Below are 22,536 nucleotides of genomic sequence, written 5' to 3' on the forward strand. Positions count from 1 at the left end.
TAACATGTGGAGGAGCTGCTTCAGGGTGTTTGACCCTCGAGTGTCGTATATATAGATTATATATATATATATATATATATATATATATATATAGTATATACTATATATATATATATATATATATATATATATTATATTTATATATATATATATATGTGTGTGTGTGTGTGTGTGTGTGTTAGGAACAATCGTTTGCCGATTGTTCCCTTGGTGGATTGTTGCCTCCTTTGTTTTTGTTTTTTAATTGCTGGCGAGTTGACATCTGTTGGATGGCGTCAAACTTCGTCAGTCAGGTCCTGGAGGGGAGAACAACCAGTCAGGTTCTGGAGGGCAGAACGACCAGTCAGGTCCTGGAGGGGAGAACAACCAGTCAGGTTCAGAGAGGCAGTCTTGGCAGCAGAGCAGCGGAGAGTATCTGAGGACGAGTTGGTAGTTGTATCAACCCTGTCGTGAACATCCAGTGGTCGAGGAGGACCTTCATACTGTATCTGAGGACGAGATGGTTGTTGTGTCAACTCTGTCTTGATCGTCCAGCATTCGAGGAGGATGTCCATATTGTCTCCGAGGACGAGGTGGTTGCCGTATCGGCTCTGTCTTGATCGTCCGGCATTGGACTGTTGTCCTCATTGTTTGAGGAAGTGTTCCCGTTTTGCTCCGTGTAACATTGTAACATTATGCCGCTTCAGTGTTAATTCTCATTTATTATTATGCTACCGTTTTTACATTTATTGTAATCGTTATTTCACTGCTTTTTCAATGTGTTTGTGTATTATGCTGCCTGATTTTGTATATGTATTTATGTACTGCACTGCTTTTTCATTTATACCGTGGTCCTCTTTATATATATGATGTTGCTTTTATTATATTAGTTATGCTGCTTATGAAATTGTTTGTTGAATTGTACAAGAATCACTTAATTGGATTATTACTGTTGTTGCCTTTATTATTTAATTCATTGTGTATGTTTATTTTGATTATCACTGGACCTGACTCACTTGTACATTTTGTATATTTTGTATAATAAACTAATTTTAAGGTAATTTTTTTTGGTATTGTTATGCTCCTCCCTCCTTTGTTTGTCACCTGTCGTCAGTCACTACGCACCAAATTGCTTATTTTTAAGAACCTGTCGACATCGAAAGTCAGAAAGTCTGTCTGGATCATGCGTGGTGCGTTGGTGAATATCAGTAACAGTAACTGGGTAGTAGTGAGATACAGCTGCCATAAAACTAAAACTCGCAACAGAAAACGAATACAGACGAAACAACGGCAGTGTGCGGTACCGGGAGTGTAGGCTATAGGCTATCCTAAGGCAGACGGTCGTCGGAAACCAATCGCCATAGTAGAATCAGGTAGGCAGCCTTAGGCTAGTATGTTTATAGGTATATGAATATAAAATCACCAATGCAGGTGTTTTGGTATAAAAAGTACACAACAGAAAGAGAGACCTGACCTAGCCTTGGTTAAATTTGAACCGGGATGAATGCAAATTCCAGAGATGTATACTGGTATTGCACAGCCCTGGTATTTTTGCCATGACTCTTAGGTTAGGGAAGGACGACTATTGAGGTAATCAGGGAGTAGGAAGCCTAGTGAGATTGTATTCAAGAAGATTCTATGGTTAGTTTTTAACATATGGCGACCCGGACTGGTTCTCAGTTACATTTCAGGAATATGGAACTGGGATTCCCTTATCCAGAATGTGCTTTATTTTCAAAAGCTGATCTCAGATAGGCATTTCTCCATTGGTGAAAATAATAAAAAATTTTACAAACATCACAGATTTTAAAAAAATATCGTCAAAAAGACTACTATATGACATAGCTAGCTGTTCCGCAATATTGCTGCAAACAGAACAAAAATTTGCTGGCTTTCATGGAGTTTTTTCTTCATAGATGACATTAGTTGCTCGTGAAATTAAGATAGAGCTAAGAGACAGTTTATATGCAGTTCTGAAGGGACTACAAAAACATAATTTGTTTCTACACGTTATACAAACCATCGGTCCTTTACATAAGGACTTGGAGTTGTACTCGGGGACTTCCTTATGTAAAGGACCTCAGGTTTGTATAGTTAGGAAAAAACAATTTACCTTCAAAAATTGTAAAATTAAGGTTAATAAGAGAAATTTTATTTTAGAAGTTGATTTAGTAAAATATTCAGGATTGATCATCAGTGGTGAAGGCGTCCACAAGACGAGGGATAAATTTAGGGCAGTGCAGTCAACAAAGGTACCAGGCAGTGTCAAGGAATTATAATAATTGTAAGGCTTGGTTACATTTTATGGAAGTTTCATTTAGAACATGAGAACAATTGTGCACCTATTATACTATTTACTGACTAAGGATGTTGAATGGGATTGGACAGATGCAAAGACAGAGTCAAAGCCGAAGTAACACCCACAGTCCTTGCGGATTACCTAGTGAATTTGCCAGTAGTTGGTACTTGATGTTTCAAACAAAAGTTTTAGAGCACTGTTAGTAAATGTAACGCTAGATGGAATAGAGAAGCCTATTACATTTGCCTCTAGAGCATTAAACACTGAAGAGAGGAATTTCTCACAAATAGACTAAGAAAGCATTAGCAGTGGTGCAGGGAGTAAAGAAATTCCATGACTATCTATGGTAGGAAAAGTTCACTTGAGTCAGACCACGAACCCTTGTTGGCAATTTTAGGTCCAAAAGTAAGTTGACCTACGTTAGTAGCCGCACAACAACAGTGGGCTCATTAGTAGCATGCGAGCATGTTTATGACATGAAATAATACTGGTTAGAAAATTGTATGAATTATGCATTACAACAAAATAATCAGCAAGAATGCACCCATGGGAATTACTAGAATATCCTTGATAACATATACATTAGCTTTTGCAGGTCTTTTCTTGAGGTATTGATATTAAAGTAGAAGTACTTTAATATCAATGTGAATAACATCATCAGTTATAACCGTAAGAGCACTTTTTGCAACAGGCAGTCTGCCAGAAAGAATAGTGACAATGGTCCTCATTTTACTTCTCAAGGGTTTAAGGAATTTCTGATATAGTTCCTCACCTACCAAAGTTCCTACTATCCTGTAGATCAATAATACATAGTTTGTACTCCTGGTGTATCACATTCAAACTTATTGATGAGGAGAAGGATTAGGGGTAAGCTAGATCTTATGTGCCCCAGTTTTCAGGGTCATTTATAAACAGGTTATGAATAAGTTAAGATTTCCCAAATGTAAGACATGGCACTCCTTCATATCATGTCATGGTAAGGTCATACAATACCTCAGAGAAATGGTTGCCTGGAGAGTCTATAAGGAAGATGGGTCATGTACATTATAGCGTGAATGTTGGTGGAAAGTTTGTAAAGCATCATGAATAGTTGCAACCATTTAATGCAAATCATATTCAATACAAGATTCAGATACCTCACAGAGTTAATCAAGCCTGATGTGCAAAGTGCTCAGCAAGACGTTCTATAACCAAGTGTAACCTCCGAGTTCATTCTTGCACCAACTCGGAACAGACCTCGAGTACTCTCTAATAGGGTGAATAGAGGAGCGTCTCCTGAGAGATTTGGTTTGTAAATGCTGATAAACAGGGTTCAGTAACAAGGAAAGGGGAATGAGACTGTTATCTGTGTTTAATTACAAGTAAATGGGGCGACTTTCATGTCAGTTCTCATATGTAAGTTCTAGATATGTAACTCTGCAGTGTAAGGTATCTTATGTAACTATAGAGAGAAATCTCGTATGGTGAATGTGATCAGATCTCGAGTATGGCAAAGTATTGCAATGTACTGAAGTGTGATTCTCATGTTTTATAGCCAATCCTGTTTGAACTACCTCAGAGACTAGATTCTGTGAGTTATATCGCAAGTAGTTTGATGCGATTCTTTTTTGTATGCGTAGCTTTGATGCTCAAGTGGTTCATATCGTGTAGTTTATACGTTCTTACGTTTTATCTCTCTTTATTTTCTTTTTTTTTCTGTTGCTGCGATGTAATCAGCCTAACAAACTGAAGCATATTGTCTATAATTATCGACCGAAGTCGATGCTGGATATTTTGACGCTGCCAAAATTGCAATAGTGAATGTGTTGGGAGGCCGAGGTGTGAAATAGAGGTACCGTGTGCAGAGAGGCGATGGATGCAACGGGCAATTTTCTTTTGAATGTGAATAATGGAAGCTTCGGGGATGGATTATCTATGTGATAATGTGTGATGGGTCTTTAATAAAGGTTGAAAGGGTGATTAGAAACGAAAGACGGCAAAGATGCGGAAAGGTTAGTGTAGGAGAACGTCAAGTAGAAGTAACGGGAGAGAATACTTCGTAAGGACTTTACTATTCCTTAATTTTTGGACGTAAGTATGTCTTGGATAACTGAAATGGGCCGGGCTAACGGTGTGACTGAAATGTTAAAACAAAACTGCCTTAATATTCAGGAAATTCAGAGGGTGCGTGCAAAGTAATCATGGCTGGAATATATATATATACACATATATATATATATATATATATATATATATACTATATATATATATATTATATGTGTGTGTGTGTGTGTGTGTGTGTGTGTGTGTGTGCGTGTGTGTGTGTATACGTATATATATTATATATATATGTATATATACTTTATATATATATATATATATATATATCATATATAATATATATAATGTATATATATATATCATATAAATATATATATATATATATATATATATATGTGTGTGTGTGTGTGTATATATTATATATTATATATATATATGGTGATATATATATATAATATATATATTATATAATATATATTATTATATATATATCCATATATACAGATATATATATATATATAATATATATATATATATATATAGTATATTCAACAGGCGGAGGTTTCTCTAAAAAAACCCAACTATACAGTGGAAGGACCGTTTGGATCCATTGATGACCTCATGTGTTATTTACAAATTTACTTGTCCTCGATGTAACCGAGGAACCTATATTGGATCGACACATAGGTTACTTAAGGTCGAATAGACAGTCATAGAGCTGTCAGCTATAGAACTGGCACTAAGCTTTCGAATCCCGAATTTTCCAACATAAGGGATCATACCGATAAATGTAAGTATTCTATTCAGTACAAGGATTTTGAGATTTTGGGCAGAGCTTCCAATCATAAGGTTTTAGCAATTAATGAATCATTGTTTATTAAAAAACTGGCCCCCTCACTGAACACCCATGCCACGTCTACACCTCTTTACCTCTCGTGAACTGTTTACGTTTTTTGTTAGTCCTTCCTCTGTCTTCACCCTCAACGATTGGTCCTTATTTGTACTTTTAACTGTGATTGTTTTATTGTACCTTTCATTGTGTATATTAATATTGTAGCTTGATTTTATTGTACTAATTAGATAGTTACTTTTTAGCTTGAAAATGACCCCTGCTGGTTGGCTTCGAAACGTTGCAACTTAATAAATATGAGTTCCTTGACCTGTCGGTGTGCGTCCCCTGCCTTCATTGTGTGTGTATATATATAGTGTGTGTGTGCGTGTGTAATGTTCCTTTTCATTCAACAGTTAGGGGTAAATGTAGCGGTGTTACAGACCACTTCTTTTGAGTTCACTTCAGTTCTCTTAGGAAACTGATTTCGTGAAAAGAGATTATTTTTATTATTATTATTCAATAGATGTGGGTTTATTCAACTTTTTAAAGAGGGTTTACCAACAACAGAATTAATTTGACGTCTAATTTTTAAGACTGTTCGAACAAATTTGCCTGTCTGCCTTGTGGTCGCAAGGGCCGAGGACAGAATTACCGTTAGAACCATGCTCCGATTTTTATGTGGCTACATAAAGGGGGCATGATGCTTCGCAACATACATTTATATATATACCTGTGACATATCAGCTTCCATGTGTTTGCAGTGAATATATTGTCGAATCATATTATGCCCATGTTCGTTTGTAATGCGGACATAATTTGTCAGGATGCGTTCTGTCAACATTCCCCCCCTTTTTTTTATCACTTTGTGGTGTGGACAATATCGCTGCTGGGGTTTTTCTGAACAATAAAAATAACGAGGGTTATTCAATGGTAGTTGAAGTTGAAAGCTAATTTTTAACATTTTTATTTTATATGATTACATTACATCCATTATTGTCATTCACGTTTTGCATGTAACATTAATTGTACAGAACATTGCCACATGTAACTTATGTCTGGATAGCGTAGAGAACTTTTCTTGGCCAGTTTTGTAAGACTATGAATGTGCAGCAAATTAAGCACTAAGTAATTGCGGGAACCTCTGTTTATACCTACCCAAACCCAGGGAGATCTACATACGTTCTTACCTACAACACGATTTTTCAGGTATGTAGGCTGAACATCACTTTTTCGTTGAGAAGGAAAGGTACTAAACGGTGTCTTAGTAATTTCTATTATAGAAGTGTCAAGGGATTCAGAAGCTAGATAGGTTGGTATTACTCTGAAAACCTAATGAGATTATTTTTATTTAGAACTAAGTGAATGATTTTGAAAGTACACAACTAGTCAGAACGATTAAAAGCTCGAGTACTGAAGTTGCACAAAAGTCTTTGGCTGATGAAAGAGAATTCATAGTTTGTTGTTCAGGTTCTGTCTTGCATTGAGAAATGTTCGAGGGAAACTGGCCGTTCGGATGTCGAGGAAGAGCAAGTGGTGATAGAGAGGTTAGAATGCTAAAAGACAACTGCATGTTCATACAATACTCAAGAAGCTTTGTATCGTCCAACATAATGTATATTTTTAAAAGCACAGGTTGCTCTGAAATATTCTGGAAGTGAACGTCATGGTCATCAGTCTCATTTAACTTGGAGCTGCTCTATTTAGAGAAACTAAAGTGTGTTTATTCGACGTGAACACGTCGATAATTTACATTCACAAATTCAAAAGGCCGTAGTCCAAGAAAAGTTACCGGGCGACGATTCTCCAATGAAAATTTGAGTATGTGAGTGCGTGTACGTTAGCTTTAAAGGCATGTCCTGTATTTAAGGCAGCTGACATCCATATGAAAACAGACACTTATAACAGAGCAATTAATTGGCAGTATATTTCTGGGCTACGACCTCCTGAATGACATGGTTATTTGAGATGTCAAAGTCTCCCGTGTGGCGCGTTAAGCCTAACAATTGAGATGACTGCTGTTTGTTATTGTGACGTCAGTGACCACTTCCATTTTTTATTCTGGGACCTACATACAGGAGCTAATGGATTTCTCTTGTTCGACGATGGTTTGTTTTGCAGGCGGATATTGCTGGTTATATTTGTATGCGTTCACTAAGCCAAAATTTCACGATGCGGGAATGTTGTTTTCGCGCGAAAGCAAAACCATTTCATAACCCTTGTTAGATGTTGCATGTCCCTCTTTATGCTCGAGAAGTCCTCTGAGGCTAAGATCAGTTTAGCTAAGTCTTGTACACTTTTTCATATTGTAAATAACTTCAACTCACACTTACGTCATTGCAATTTCCACGAGGTGAGTTGCAACAATTTATATTGTCTTCCTTTCCATCACATGCAGGCCAGTGTTCATCTGTACTCTAGTAAAGAAATTATTACATATATTGCTTTGAGATGTAGATCTCTTGAGCGTTTTTTAATACCAAATTTTAGTCTCGACTGAGGGGTGGGTTGGACTTGTCCTCTTGATTTTGGTGTGTGATAATTATCTCAGTGATTTGTGGTGATGCTACGTACGTATACAAGTATTTGCATTATGTATAGGTACGTGATATCTAATGCTGACTGGCCTAGTGTAAACAAAAAGTCTTTGCTGTATTTTTTAAAAGTTTTTGTGTCACAAATTACCTCGGTTACTGAAGATACTATGTTAAGCTTTAACATATTTCGTATGGAAAATATTGACTAGAATCTGTGAACTGCCAGTCTACTCAAAACTATGCAGCTCCCGTGCAGCTGATATGAAAGTGAGCGAAAGGGTGTCAGTGAAGATTTTAAAGTGCCATTCAGCTGAAAACAAAATAAAAAGTGACATCCTAGTTTCAGTGTTTGGAACTTGATGGCTGGCAGTATGGAGTTATCCAACCTTATTTTTGAATTTTTTTTTTTATTAGAACGAATCCGTTTATTATCAATTTACCAGTTGTCTCAAACGCCTTTATTTCAGTACCTTATAGATAGGATGTGGCTTTATTAAGGTTTCAAAATACTGGTCTCTCAGATGAAAATGTTGTCATAGTTGGGGTAATTTAGTGGTGACATGCTCTGTTGCTTTGATAATAATCAGCAGTAAACTAAGATATCAAGGCTCCTTTCAGTTTTGGCAGGGATGTGTGTAACTGTGGAAGAGAAAAAGTCAATATTTTCCATACGAAATATGTGAAAGTTTAACATAGTATCTCCAGTAACCGAAGTAATTTGTGACAAAAAAACCTTAAAAAATACAGCAAAGACATTTTGTTTATACTAGGCCAGTCAGCATTAGATATCACATACATAAACATAATGCAAATACAGATAATTATCAGACACCAAAGTTGATAGGACAAGCCCAACCCACCCCTCACTCAAGACTAAACTTTGGTATTAAAAAACGATTAAGAGATCTGCAGCTCAGACCAATATGTAATAATTTCTTTACTAGAATACAGATGAGCACCAGCCTGCATATGATGGAAAGGAAGACAATATAAAATTTTAATTATAATTTTATTTATAACTTTACAACATGAATTTTGCCATTTGTGAATACCACTTTTACACATTTATATATATATAGATCTATAATATATATATATATAATATAATAATATATAATATATAATATAAATATATTATATTATTATATATACGATATAGAGATATATCTGTATATATTATATATACAATATAATATATTATAATATATATATAGATATATATATATATATATATACAAGTATATCACATTTCCGGATCATATACAAATATCGAGTACAATGTCCTTTAATATCTAATTCGCTCTACCTCGGAATTAATATATTTTCATATATCTTAACCGAAGGGGAATTTTTTTTTTTTCCCGATAATAGATTTGCCTGGACCAGGGCGCGACCTATGGATCCTTTCGCTCACTGACGTCCTGGTTTGAAAGGATCCATAGGTTCCGCGCCCTGGTCCAGGCAAATCTATTATCGGGAAAAAATTCCCCTTCGGTTAAGCATATATGAAAATATATTAATTCCGAGGTAGAGCGAATTAGATATTAAAGGACATTGTAGCTCGATATTTTTTATATATATATATATATTTATAATTTTTGGCCAATTAAATTTGCATTTCAGAGGATTTGTTAATTATTCAATGAAAAATTATGTTGGAACATAATTATGTTAAACAGTGAGCAGGTTGGGGTTGTGGAAAATGTTTCTTCTGCTGTTTTCTTATTCTTCACTACAGTCTTGGCTTAAGCAAAGCATCATCAGTGGGTAGAAATTTTGATTTGACCAGAGAAGAGGAGGCGGTTGATAACGATCAACCTGACACATCCATTTCGAATTCAGGTTCTGTAGTAAGATCGATAACAAACTCATCTCCGCCATGGCACTTGACTGGCAAGTAAGTATGATTTTTTTTTTTTTTTTTTTTTAGGCAGGTAACCTTTTTTATTACTCAAAATATTAAGCACAAATGTCACTTAAATCGAATCCAGTATATCTTGGGAATAAGTCACACAAATGACTTTGCAATTGATAAATGCTTCTACCCTGACTACAATTCATAAACCTAGCCTTTGGTCACGGTCACACACACACACACACACACATATATAGTATGATATATTATATAATATATATATATATATATATATTATATATATGTATAATTTGAGGAAGGTCAGGTAAATCAATGAGGACTTTGTTTAACTTGAAGAATGTATATCAGTATTCCCGTATATATATAGATATATATATATATATATATATATATATATATAGATTAGGATATATATATGATATATATATATATATATATATATATATATATAGATATATATATATATAGATTTGGGTAAAAAATATATATATATATATATATACATATATATATATATGTATACTTATATATATAATATATATATATATATATATATATATTTATTTATTTATTTTTGTTTATTTATTTATTTATTTATTTATTTTATTTATTTATTTATATTAAAAAGACTAGGTGCAGGAAAAAAAAGCAGATCCAGCGAACAATAGTTTAATCCTACTTTTCGTGACCCTTAGTCACATCTTCACTCAGGGACATCTAAAAATGAAATATCAGACATTAGCGTGCTATCAGGACATTAAAAAAAATACATTAAAACATACGTGCTAAATCATACGTAAAACCTAAAAGAAAATGATTTTATATACGTTGAATTAAAGTCACATAAAAACGAATCAGGCACTAGATAAAATCACTCTTAAAAACGTTTGCACTAAATCCCACAAATTACACACAAAATAGGAATTTTAACACTGCAAAATAAAACACAAAGGGAATATGATAATAATTAAAAAAAGAATAGGTAAAATAACAGACACACTTGCGGGACAAACACTAACCTTTCAAAGCAATAGTAAAGCACACACTTAAATAACACAAACCTACAGACCAGAGAACCGAAAGTATAAACAACCTATTCCAATAAACAGCGGAACAGCCGTGGTTTTGGTGATTAAGAGAAGGAACTTTCAATTTGATATTTAATGTCTCAAGTATAAGCAATTCTGATGATTCTTTTGCTTAGCCCATAAATTTGAAATAATCGTACATATTTCGATGTTAGACAATTCCGGGCTGGACAGTCTGCAGCCAGTGCGATAACGCATTCCAGTATGGGAATCGGCTCTTACCTTTGAGTAGACGTCGGGTCGAACCCACATAATTACCCAAATTACATCCGGGCACTTATACTCATATACTACACCCGACGTCATCAGGGGACAGAGCCGATCTTTCACAGAAAACAATGAACCAACAGTTCTGCGATTTTTTGGAATAAGTTTGAGGCTGAGGGCTCCAATGTGTTTAAAGTGGATCATCTTGATAACTTGGTTCTGAAAATTGTGGTTATTTGGTAAATATGGCAAGCTGGCATACATAAGTAGGAATGGGAGGGGAAAATTTCTTATCAAGGACCTGGTGAATGATTTTGTAAATAAGTTTGGTTGGAAACAATTGTTGTGAAAATACTGGATTAGAAATACAATTTCACGGTGAAAAGCGGCTCAATTGGAGGTTAAAATAAAAGCTGTATGAACAGACGGCCAACGAAGAATTGGCGTAGTTTCTTAATTCATTGTTCGTTATGGAAATATTGCCATATGCAGGTGCCAGATTATTTACTTAACAATAAATAAAATATCCTTTCAAAGGTGCTATACTTGAAATAAATTACATTAGAATTGAGTAGACTTATTCAACGTATTAAAGATAATCATTTTGCAAAGTGAGGAAAATATATACCGATGGGTCCACGATTTCTAATTTTATTCTCAACTCTAGCTTCGTGACAGTATACAAAGATTTTGAAGTTGGCTTGCTGCCGCTCGAGTCTTGACTCAACGTAGCGTACTGCACTGGGGGTGTTGTCATTTCGTCTCCTACAGCCGATAAATAATACATCAAGGCGTTAACATTCTTTGAAAACGATGTTTAATTAAACTAATTTTGTCCTTTGATCAATAAAATAATTTGCACGACACATTTAGTGGGCCTTAATTGGACTTCTGATTTTCCCACAAGATTAGCCTAGGTCTTATTTTCAGCATACTACTCTCGGATACGTAATATTAATGAATATTTAAATCGACTATATATATATATATATATATATATATATATATATATATATATATATATATATATATTAATCTGCTTTATTTGATTATTCCCGTTTTTCTTCTTATCCTTTTCATAATTGCTTAACATAATTAACTCAGACCTAGCTATTCAAAGTCAAAAAGCAATCATAAAAAAATCAAACGAATATAATTCCGTCTTATTTTTATCGAATTCCTTGCATATCATCCTGTTTCATTTGGACACGTTGGAAAGCTGGAGTCATAACTGACGAGCGCTTACTTTCACTAAACATTTCTAAGGTTGATCTATCTGTAGCTATTCATTTCTTCTAAATAGAAATTAATTGTCGGCACGGAGAATTTTAAATTACCGTTATCATTTGTGATGCTTTCGTACGATGGAGTTCGTAGCGAGAAGTCGGATCAAGTCGCCTGAGATGTAGAAGAGAACGGAGGTGGAGTATAGGAGTGATGGAAGGATTAGGCCGATGTTAATAAGTATCTCCCAATAAAATGTATTCTTCAGGTTTTGAAGAAAAAAATGCATGCATCGTTGAAACTGTTTCCCTCCCATCCGTGGTATTCACTGGCCACCGATAAAAACAAAACAAAAAGAGTAAGCCTAACTGAATCTCTCATCCATCAAAGATAAGTTTGCTTATTCATTAGACTTATTTTCATTAGACAACTCTCAAAGATTTCGGGTGTAGATTTAAAAATCTCTTCCTCTCCATCTAAAGTATTCATCAGACACCAGTCATAAGCGTAGAGCTAGTTATGATTCCTGGTTCAGCAATGTCGTGACGAGGCATTAGAATTCAAAGTTCACAAGTGAATGTTGTCTTGCTCTCGTGGTGCTCCGAGGTGTTCCACCTCTAAGCCCATAATCTAAATTTTGCCGTTCTTTAAATAAGTATCATCTATGTATGATTCTCTCCGGTTTATTAAGCTTTCTTGATATCTCTCCAACAGGAACTTGCACCGAATGCAGTGCAATGATTCTCTCGCTCATTGAGGGATGTTTCTTAGACCGATAAACGACACATTGACATTAGATTCCCGTGCACATGAAATCAAAAGCAATAGAGTGAGGTCGCCTGGTTCACAATGTTACGATATCGTTTTTTTTCTTTTTGTTTTTAAATTTGATAGCGTTTTATGAGATTCCAATGTTTTCTGTAAAATTTAACAAATGAAATAGTTCAACTACCTTCAACTTAATATCGAAATGATAATTTAAGGACTATGTTTATGTGATACTACTAGTGATAGGTGTCTCCTATCTATTTGGTAATGTATATCTATGGTTGTGATATGACGTTTTTTATCACTTCGTTTCGTTCACGTCAATTTTGCTATATGGAAAATAGTTTTACACAATAACATAACATAATGTTCTAAAGATATCAGTGACTGTTTAACGTCATTACACATGATTTCTTCCATCTTTGAAAAGAAAAATAGATAAATAAGGCATGAATCGTGCGTCAGGCAGGTGAACGAAAAATTATGAAACTCTGCCACGAGTTTTTTGGCCGACAGTACAAGTGTATAAATGGCATTGTCTTTAAAATTAAAAAAGCAAAAGCTATAAGACCTGGAAATGTCTTCTTCCTGTAAATAGTAGTATGAAAATGATCGTGCTCTTTTGAGACTAAAACATCTAGAAAAGCTAGCTTACCCTCATATTCCTTTTCCAGGATAAACTTGATGTTGCTCTGAAACTGAACGGCAAAATGTGAAAATCTCTCTGCTTCATAGTCAAGTTTAAACAGGACAAAGATGTCGTCTATATACCGAGAATAAAATAATTTTATACAGATGGGATTGCAATAGGGTCGCTTCTGGGCCTAACTTTTGCTAATATCGTTGTGCTCCCTAAAGCCTAAACTGGGACTTATGAGGTCATTCAGAGCTGGAAAGGAAATTGACAGAAAAAGGTTTGAAAGGGTTAACAGGAGGAAAGCCTCGCGGTTCCTCTATGAAATAATGTGGATAGCAAGATGGAAGAAAAATAATACGAATGGAGGTAAGTAAAAGGAATGAAAGGTGTTGCAGCTAGGGACCGAAGGGACGCTGCAAAGAACCTTTGGATCTTATGAAAAACTGGATTTTTGACTAAGTATGTAGTGAACTGAATTGGTCACTCCGTTGTTGTTGTTATTGTGTGCTGTGTGTGTGTGTGTTATTTTTTCTTATTACATTTGACAGTCATGGGGTAACGCCGAACGTAATGGAAAATCGGTACACTACAGACCCACACTAGATTTCGGCAACTTATGGAGAATAAGGGGAATAATGTTAATTCATTTTCAGAGACGTCCTTTTATAAAGTTTCCGTTTATCCTGATACCTTGAGACTGGATGTCTTTGCATTGAGGGGAATTTTTATGCACTGATTAACCATCGTTTGTTATTTAAAGAGGTGCACTTTGGTGTTCTTAAACTTTCTCCTATGATGGTAATCTAGGGAATGTTCCCGTTGTATACATAGACATATGTGAGTATCTTGTCATGTTAGCATTCTCCAGACCTCATATATAATTTTTTAAAAAATCGTTTTAAAAATGCATATCATCTCGCTTGCGCGTTAAACTGTTCTGGAAAAGCTTAATGTGTTCAAATATATTTAAATTTCTCCGGAGACACGTTGGTGCATATATCGGAATTTTAGAGTTTTCGTCAATGCGTCCGGTTTAACAGACTGTCGTGACAAAGTCACGGAATTTACCTTTGGAATCAAAGGCTGGAATATCTTTTGAATGCCACTTTTCATCCGGTCGCAAGCGCTCCAAGTTGGTTATAATATTTGCATTTATGATATTTGAAAAATTTATGATATTTGAAAAATGTGAAGAGGTTATGCTAATAGCGATACTTTCTGAACTTCTAGCAATTATGGCTCATCTTTATTTTACTTTTTCTTTTTCATTGTTGTTGGATCTTGAAGGATTATGAAGAACATAATCAACGTAGTAATTAATGCGTGATTGTTTTGGCGTAATTGGACAGATACTTGCGGCATTTCTCACAAACAAAAATCGTACCATGAGCAACGAGCTTTAACTTGAACATCAAAGTCTGTGCCCGGGGATTTTCATTTTTTCAAAAATTTATTTTAGAGCGTGGAACTTTCACTCTCGGCTAAACAAGCTCAGAACTACAGAAACTGGCATAAATTGTTTCATGCTCAGGAGAATGAATAACTTATTATATGGTATGGCTTGCAACCTAACCTTATATGTATTTATAACAATATTTTCATAGAGCATACTCTTTGTTCTTTACCGGATGAGTAATTAAGATTCAAAATGCATGCGTGATATAGTTGCGATAAGTTGTAATTTCACTAACATGGTCACATTTTGGTGTGAGTCTGTGAACAGTTTGTGCGTGAAATGAGCGTGGTTCGAAGCTGGATGTTTGGTGTATTTCTGGTAAGTCTTGAAGAAGAGACACCTGGGAACAGATACGAAGTTTGATTACTCTTAACCCTTAAGGCAATGATACGGAAATACACTGGTGAATTGTTGTCGCCTGTTTGTTCAGTGTACAGATCAAGGTCTAAAGCTGTAGTTTTTAACCTTTTTATTACCGCGCCCCATCTGAGTGTTGGTCCTTCCTTCCCCGCCCCCTTTGCATTATGAGTATAATTTCCACCCAGATTTAAAGCAAAATAAAAAGAGAGGAAGGGAAGGGGTTTCGAAAGATAGGGAGGAAAGTCAATCATTACAAAACATGGTAATCCCAAAGAGCCTTATTAAAGTAGTAGACTATAGGAAACTATTAACGTTATCAGACGATACTTGTGCAATTTTGCATAAACTTCTGGATATTAGTTCCGAACTATTGTTAAAGAAATAATAATGGAATAATTAAGAGAATTTTTATTTTTTCCCTATGGCTTGCGCTTCCCCTGGACATTGCTGACGGACCCCTAGGGGGCTCGCCCCCAGGTTCAGAACCTCTGGTTTATAGAATACCTTGGTATAGATATCAGGAAATGAAAAAATGTCAACACAGAGGAAAATAAAATATGTCTTATGTAACGAGTAGAACACAACTCGAGATGGGCAAATCGCAGTTATACATAAATATCCAAAGATCACGTCACGAGTCATGAGGGGTGTGATGAAAATGTTTAATAACGCTCTGACAATTTCTACTCGCAAACATTGACTTTAGTTTAGTATCCCTGCTCACAGTGGTGTTAACTTGCGTTTCTCCAGAGAGAGAGAGAGAGAGAGAGAGAGAGAGAATTCTCCTTATGCAAATATTGCAGAGGGGAGAATGGTCTAATTTATGTGAAACATAGATGAAGACAAACTTACTGTTTACAAGCCTTTAAAAAATGAGGATGTTTACTGATATAAAAAAAACAGGTTCGTCTGTGTTATGCGCTTGTATATATGTTTGTAATTCAAGTTAATCGTATTTGACGGTAATATGAAACTATTTAAGGTAATTTCCAGCTCTATTCATGATGAGACGATCATCCGATCGAAAAGATTTCGATTCCAACAAACTGCAACTCATAGGGAAAGAGAAATGACCACTAAATGATTCAGGTATTTTAAGTAAACTGTCTTCCTCAGCGAAAGTGGAATGACCATCTTCTTGTGAGCACCTTGTTGTATTTTTAAAGTTTTATTTTAAAAATGAATAGATACAATATATAATTGTTTCAACAATTAGAATGTTGAACACAATTTTTTTGTAACTGTTCAATAATTAACAGATGATATTTTATATTATTCTTCTAATTTCAAATAGTTTGTTTGACCCGCTTAAGTAATCGTCTCCTTACAAGGTCATATATTGAAATAATTGGAGATGACTTACTTTTTCCTTTCTTTTCTGCTTCTTTCTGTGCGTTTGCCGGTCTGTTCACATGTTAGAGTATTGGTCACGCTCACCTTATTATCTTTGCTAGTCCTACATGGTTAGAATTTTTGTTTGTCTAAATTTTGTCCAATGGAAGACCATTGCTTTAACCTTGCCGGCAACTCCTCACTGCAATAAACAGGATTTGTAGACCATCGTTCATAGATAACAAGAGGAGAGTCGTCTGTCTGTGTCATTCCATCCATCTTTGTCTATCAGTATTTCTGTCACACTCCTTGACACAGCAATTCCTCTTACATTGTTGGAAGGGCTTCGGTAACTCTTTTTTTTGATTATTTTTTTTTGAAGGATTGAAAAGTTAAAAATTTTCCTTGAATGCATTATGAAGGGGAAAGCTTGCATTGGCTATAAAAAAAAGTAGATTCACATCAACCGTGCATTTGATGTCTAGGCCAGTCCTTTACGACGCTACTGATTGGCTGTTGATAAGCCAATCATAGGGCTGGAAATTCTGTCTCGAGAGAAAGTTCACATAAGCAGGATGTTCCACCTCTCCTGAGGATACTTTTGAAACACGTATCCCTCAAAAGAGGTGGAACATAGACCCTACCCATGTGAACTCTTGAGAGAGACTGAGAGTTTCCAGCCCTGTGACTGGCTTAGCAACAGCCAATCAGGAGCGTCGTAAGGAACTGGCCGAGATATCAAATGCTCGGTTGATGTGAATCTACTCTAGCATGTATGTGTTCTTTTTTACCACTGGCAAAGTGCGCTCTGCAGTCGCCGAGCGAAGTCTGAATGTTAGATATCAGGAAACACTGATCTTGAAAGGAATGAACTCCATACTTTTCATGTATAACCTAATATGTGCTTAAATACGATAGTTAATGGGAATTTTCTGTTGTTTGTATAGGAAGCATACATTTTATTTAATTATCCGATGGTTAGTTTAGCAGTACTTATATAATTAAGGGAAATTACTATATTTATTTTACCATTGTTTCAGGAATACCATAAAAATGATCAGTGAAACTTTGAACAATGATAGTTCATATAGTACTATATAGATATATATATATATATATATATATATATATATATATATATATATATATATATATATATATATATATATCTTAAACTCCACGTAAGAAGGCGAGTGACGACCGGGACTTGGAACAAGTACTTTCGTAGTTTATTCTACTTTTTCAAGTATGAACTTGAAAATATAGAATAAACTACGAAAGTACTTGTTCCAAGTCCCGGTCTTCACTCGCCTTCTTACATGGATTTTATGCAATGATACATTTACTCAAGGGACCTCATTCAAACTGGGTGTTATCTAGCGGAGTTTATTATTTTATTTACAAGTACAACTTTCAAGGATAAACAACGTCTTCATTGTCAAGTATTCGTGAAAAGACCGAATGTGTAGGCCAGCTATGACTCTATATACCCTGGTTTTAGAAAATGCCACGTATTCTTCGCGATTCCCTGAAATCCTTGAGGAAGCATAAGGAATCCGCGAGGCTTCAGGTGCCTTGCTGAAGTCAAAAGAGCCAGCTGTATTTATATGTGTGTGGTGGCTTCTTGATCTTGTAATCACGAGGAGCGGGGGCCAAATAGGAGAAAAGCAGGGTTTATTAAATCAGCTGTCGGGATTACGACCTGCATCTAGGAGCAAGAGCCTGTGCCAGCACAAGGCTGGCTTAAACTAAACAACAACAACTCCTCGGTCATCTCACGGATACTTGATACTTGAGAATCATGAGGACGGTTTGTCCTTGAAATCTTATAACTTTTTTGAATAAATAACTTCGCTAAATACCATCCAGCTGAACAGTTGAATGAGGTCCTTTTAGGTCATTTATATATATATAGCCTATATTTTATTAAATATATATTACTTTATTATATATTATATTATAGTATCTATATCTATATTATATTAGAGATATATTATATTATATATATAATAATTATTATAGGATGATTGCATTATTATATACTAATATGTACTTTCAGAAAATATAAGTTCACTAGGTAAAAAGTTACTACTTCCATAGACAACCTTAGTGCTAAAGAAGGTTTAAGAAAATTGGAGATTCCTTCTTTTAAGTCTTTCGTTGGCATTCACCAGTTCGGAAAGTTTGCATTATATTGACTGACATTTTCTCCTCACTTGTGAAACGTAGGGATTAACCATCGCACATAACTTTCAAAGGATAAACTGGTTGATGCCAGAAATGACACAAACCACAGAAAGATGGAAGCAAGCAAAGCGTACGCAAACACATGAGTTGCAGACTAAAGGAATTCCTCTGAAAGTCACTTTTCAACATTTCATATGAAAGCCAAACATGACGGTAAAATGAGAGTCGACATGTCAAGTATTACCTAGGGTCGTTATGTACCGCCCCAAAGCTTGAACCAAGGCATCTCCATTCTTCATATTTATATAGGGCCCTTCAAAAAAAATCTGGGTCTATGCTGAACGAACGGCGGAAACTCTAAACTGGTGTTACTTACCCGCAGACTATCATCAAATGTAACGAAACTCTGCGTTTTATACCGCAGGGTTGTTTTTGCAGAGAAGACTGAATAGATCCACAGATCCATTGGATGTTCTTTAGTTAGCCACTTTCGGTGTAAATGAATAAGTTTCTAATTCAAAATACGGTCAAAAAAAATTCTTACCACAAGCTGACTTGGGCAGCTATGAGAGACTAGGCTTACAGTTGGACAGCATCCTGTACAGGTCATGGTTAGCCAGAAATGCAGATGCTTGAAAATAGGCAGAATATTTGGAGGGACGGTACTTTGTGGTCTGTTAGCAAAACATAACAGGTACCTCAAAAGATACAAAAGTATAAATGATTAATCTGTGGCAGATTGTTTTAAGAAATTGTATATTCTCAGAGGTGTGTATGTATGTATGTGTACAAGACTTTTTATAGGCTAATCACTTCTTGATATGCTAATGGCAACAGCAAAAAAAGTAGAGTTCATAAGAGCATAGTATTTCCATGCATGTTTTCCGCGCTTACGTTTTCTTGAGATAAATCATGAAAAAAGACAGTAACGTTACTTTTGATAGGAGAGCGACAAGTCTGATTTAAACATATTGGCAATCAAGGTCTAGGGCATACCTTGTGGGCAATAGTTCACTTACGTGGAACTTGGCTGTTTTACCCCGCTCTACACAAGATGTGAACCACTCTGGGGTGACCATGTCAGCAGAAAAATCTTTTGATCTGACAAACTCACTCAGAGGGAATTTTGTAATTTCCTTGCCATGTTTCCATGACAGTGTCTGTTTCAGTTCACGAATATATGTTTGGGTACACGTCGCTTAATTATTCTTCGGCAATATTTGAAATTGTAGCAAAATTATTTAGAAGCAATTTATTCCACAATAACGTTAACGTTTGCGAATGTTTCTCGCCGGTCTGCTTAATCAGTTTACCAAATTGACGTCAGATGAAACGGAAGAACACAACAATATTTCTCAAAATAAAAAAGTCATGGAGCATGATAATTTTTTGTTCAGTTCGATTTATTTTCGAATGGTGTTCAGAGCGATTTTGGTGGATATTTAATTAACAATTTCGAAACTCTTTAGCTGAGATATTTAGAAAAACTTCCAAAATACTGTCTAAGTATTGCCAAATGGATGAATGCAGTCAGTTCCGAAATCTGAACAGTTCTAGATATTAAGTTACAGTTAGGCGTAGGTTTGTTCAAGAGGATAACCGTATCTTCCCATTTCCATGAGATTTCTTTGGTCGTATTACCTGAGAATACTATAATTAATCTTTTTATTGCTCTCACCTCTTCTCTTATTGGTTTTCTTTTATTCCTCAGCGCGTTCGTTTTTCAAAGTTTTTTTTTTCATTTTTTTTTCAGGGGGCTGTTTGCTGCTTCTTCTAAGACAAAGGTGCAGCTGTACTAAGTTTACCTTAAGTTTTTTTCCTTTATTTTTTTCCTTTAAGTTTCCTCTTAATCTTTCTGTTTACGGCAAATACTGACTTGAGCCCTATTTCAGTTGCCAGTGGCCGGTCCTCGAGGATTTCGGCTCAAAGAAGGTTTCAGCTTTTTCTTTGTGTTAGACGAAGTTGGCCTTGTTCCAGCAAGGACTCTTGCTCATGCGCACAAGTTCCGAACAAGGTATGTAACACCTGAGGTCACGTTCAGTTGTGTGTGTGTGTGTGTGTGTTTTTTTTTTTTATGCACACAGTTAAGTAGATTGTAATGATCAACGACCTGCGATGTTCATCATTTTTCGGTGTGTGTGTGTGTGTGTGTGTGTGTGTAACTTGTGTAATCCACGATTTGCCTGGAATGAACTCCAATGACAAAACTCACGCAAGTATTCGGAATATTGTTGTTCTCGAATTATGTCAATTTCTTGGACAGAGTAGACCTTTTATTTGCCACCGCCAGAGAACAGCACCGTAAGCAAATGCCAGGACTTGTTTGTTTGTTTGTTGGGGCTTCCCCTTTTGCAAGACTGGCGCAACAAGTTAATTTTGTTGCGCTTGTTTTATTTGATTTTTTCTCCATAAATATTCTGTAAACCACTAATATATGAGTTAACAGACGAGATTAAAGTATGGTTTAATATTCTGGGTAAATTGTAAACGGAATATGCTGGCAATGTTCATTACCATGAAACATTGGTGATTACGTACAAGAATATTTCTTATTAGACTGTGACAGCGAAGATCAGTTATTTTTATTCGTTTATTTATTTACGTCGAGTGTAACAGCAGCGTCATCACATTTCCTATATTTGTATTAGTTGTGCCCTACTCCGTCGTGTGAGTTCGTCTAACACCGGGCTAGTAAATTCTACTAGCGCTGCTCGTGACTTGAAATGTACTTACTGGTATGTAACCCAGTAGTGAAACGCCACACGCTACCTGTGTTTTGGCTAACAGCCTCTCCCCAAAAACATCGGGAAAACAGTTTTTTACTTTCCTCCATTCTTCGTTTTGTTAAAGGTCAGATAGGTGAAACGAATAGAAATAATGTCATCCGTTTCAGGTGGAGAGAGAGAGAGAGAGAGAGAGAGAGAGAGAGAGAGAGAGAACGACTTTCCTCTCTGCATCTGAGAAAATGGGAAAAAGAGAACGGGAAGCTCTGGCAAATGTTGTTGCAGTGTGACGTTGGTTAGTTGGCGTCTTTACGAGGCTTGGTCGTGATCTTACATTAACTCAGGAGCAGCGCTTCTGTTTTTTCATCAATTGAAGTAAATCCGTGGTCTACTAAGAATTTTGATAATGGGAGCTGAAAGAGCCAGGTAACTGGTCAGTCCAGAACGCTTAACGATTTTGTTGTCAGAAATAGATGTGGCTTGTTCTTTTTGTAAACATTTATATCATACTAGGTAGGACGTTGGTCAAGTACTTGAGTATACCAATTACTTGGTTAGGCTAAGTGTTAATCTTTAGAGAGAGAGAGAGAGAGAGAGAGAGAGAGAGAGAGAGAGCAGGTTGAATGTGCTTGTCTTTGCCAACGACAGGCGCCCTTTCTTCGTCCCGTGGCATGTTTACGTTACGCCCGAAGTTCTAGAGTTGCAACTGGTTTTTGCGTCTAGCTGCATTTTCCTTATTTGGTTTTGGTTTATCTTTGTTACCATGAAACGGAATGGAAAATAATTTTATTTTTATAGTTTCAAACTTGTTGCATTGTTGTACAACATTTAGTGCTTCCATGCAGAATTAAGTGAATTTTGTTCTCGAAGCTTTGCAACCTTTTCTAAAGGAAGCAGGTTTTCATTTTTATGTTTTATTCATTTGAAATAGGCAGGGGTGACGTCCTAATTTGTAATTTCCTTGTTGACAGCTACTGTCCATTTTATTAATTCA

General features: G+C 35.7%; 2 protein-coding genes across 3 annotated transcripts in view; one reads left to right on the plus strand and one right to left on the minus strand.

The window, feature by feature from the left end:
• LOC135221911 (uncharacterized) overlaps nucleotides 1–22,536 on the minus strand; it is a 131,131-nt gene that overhangs the window by 46,226 nt on the left and 62,369 nt on the right. The window lies entirely within an intron of this gene.
• Nucleotides 21,791–22,536, plus strand: part of LOC135221910 (uncharacterized) — a 210,092-nt gene continuing 209,346 nt past the window's right edge. The window contains exon 1 of the mRNA XM_064259919.1: nucleotides 21,791–21,968. The gene's annotated coding sequence lies outside the window, so the exon portion shown is untranslated. The remainder of the gene's footprint in view (nucleotides 21,969–22,536) is intronic.

The sequence above is a fragment of the Macrobrachium nipponense genome, chromosome 3 (assembly GCF_015104395.2).
Source record: "Macrobrachium nipponense isolate FS-2020 chromosome 3, ASM1510439v2, whole genome shotgun sequence".
Classification (NCBI taxonomy): domain Eukaryota; kingdom Metazoa; phylum Arthropoda; class Malacostraca; order Decapoda; family Palaemonidae; genus Macrobrachium; species Macrobrachium nipponense.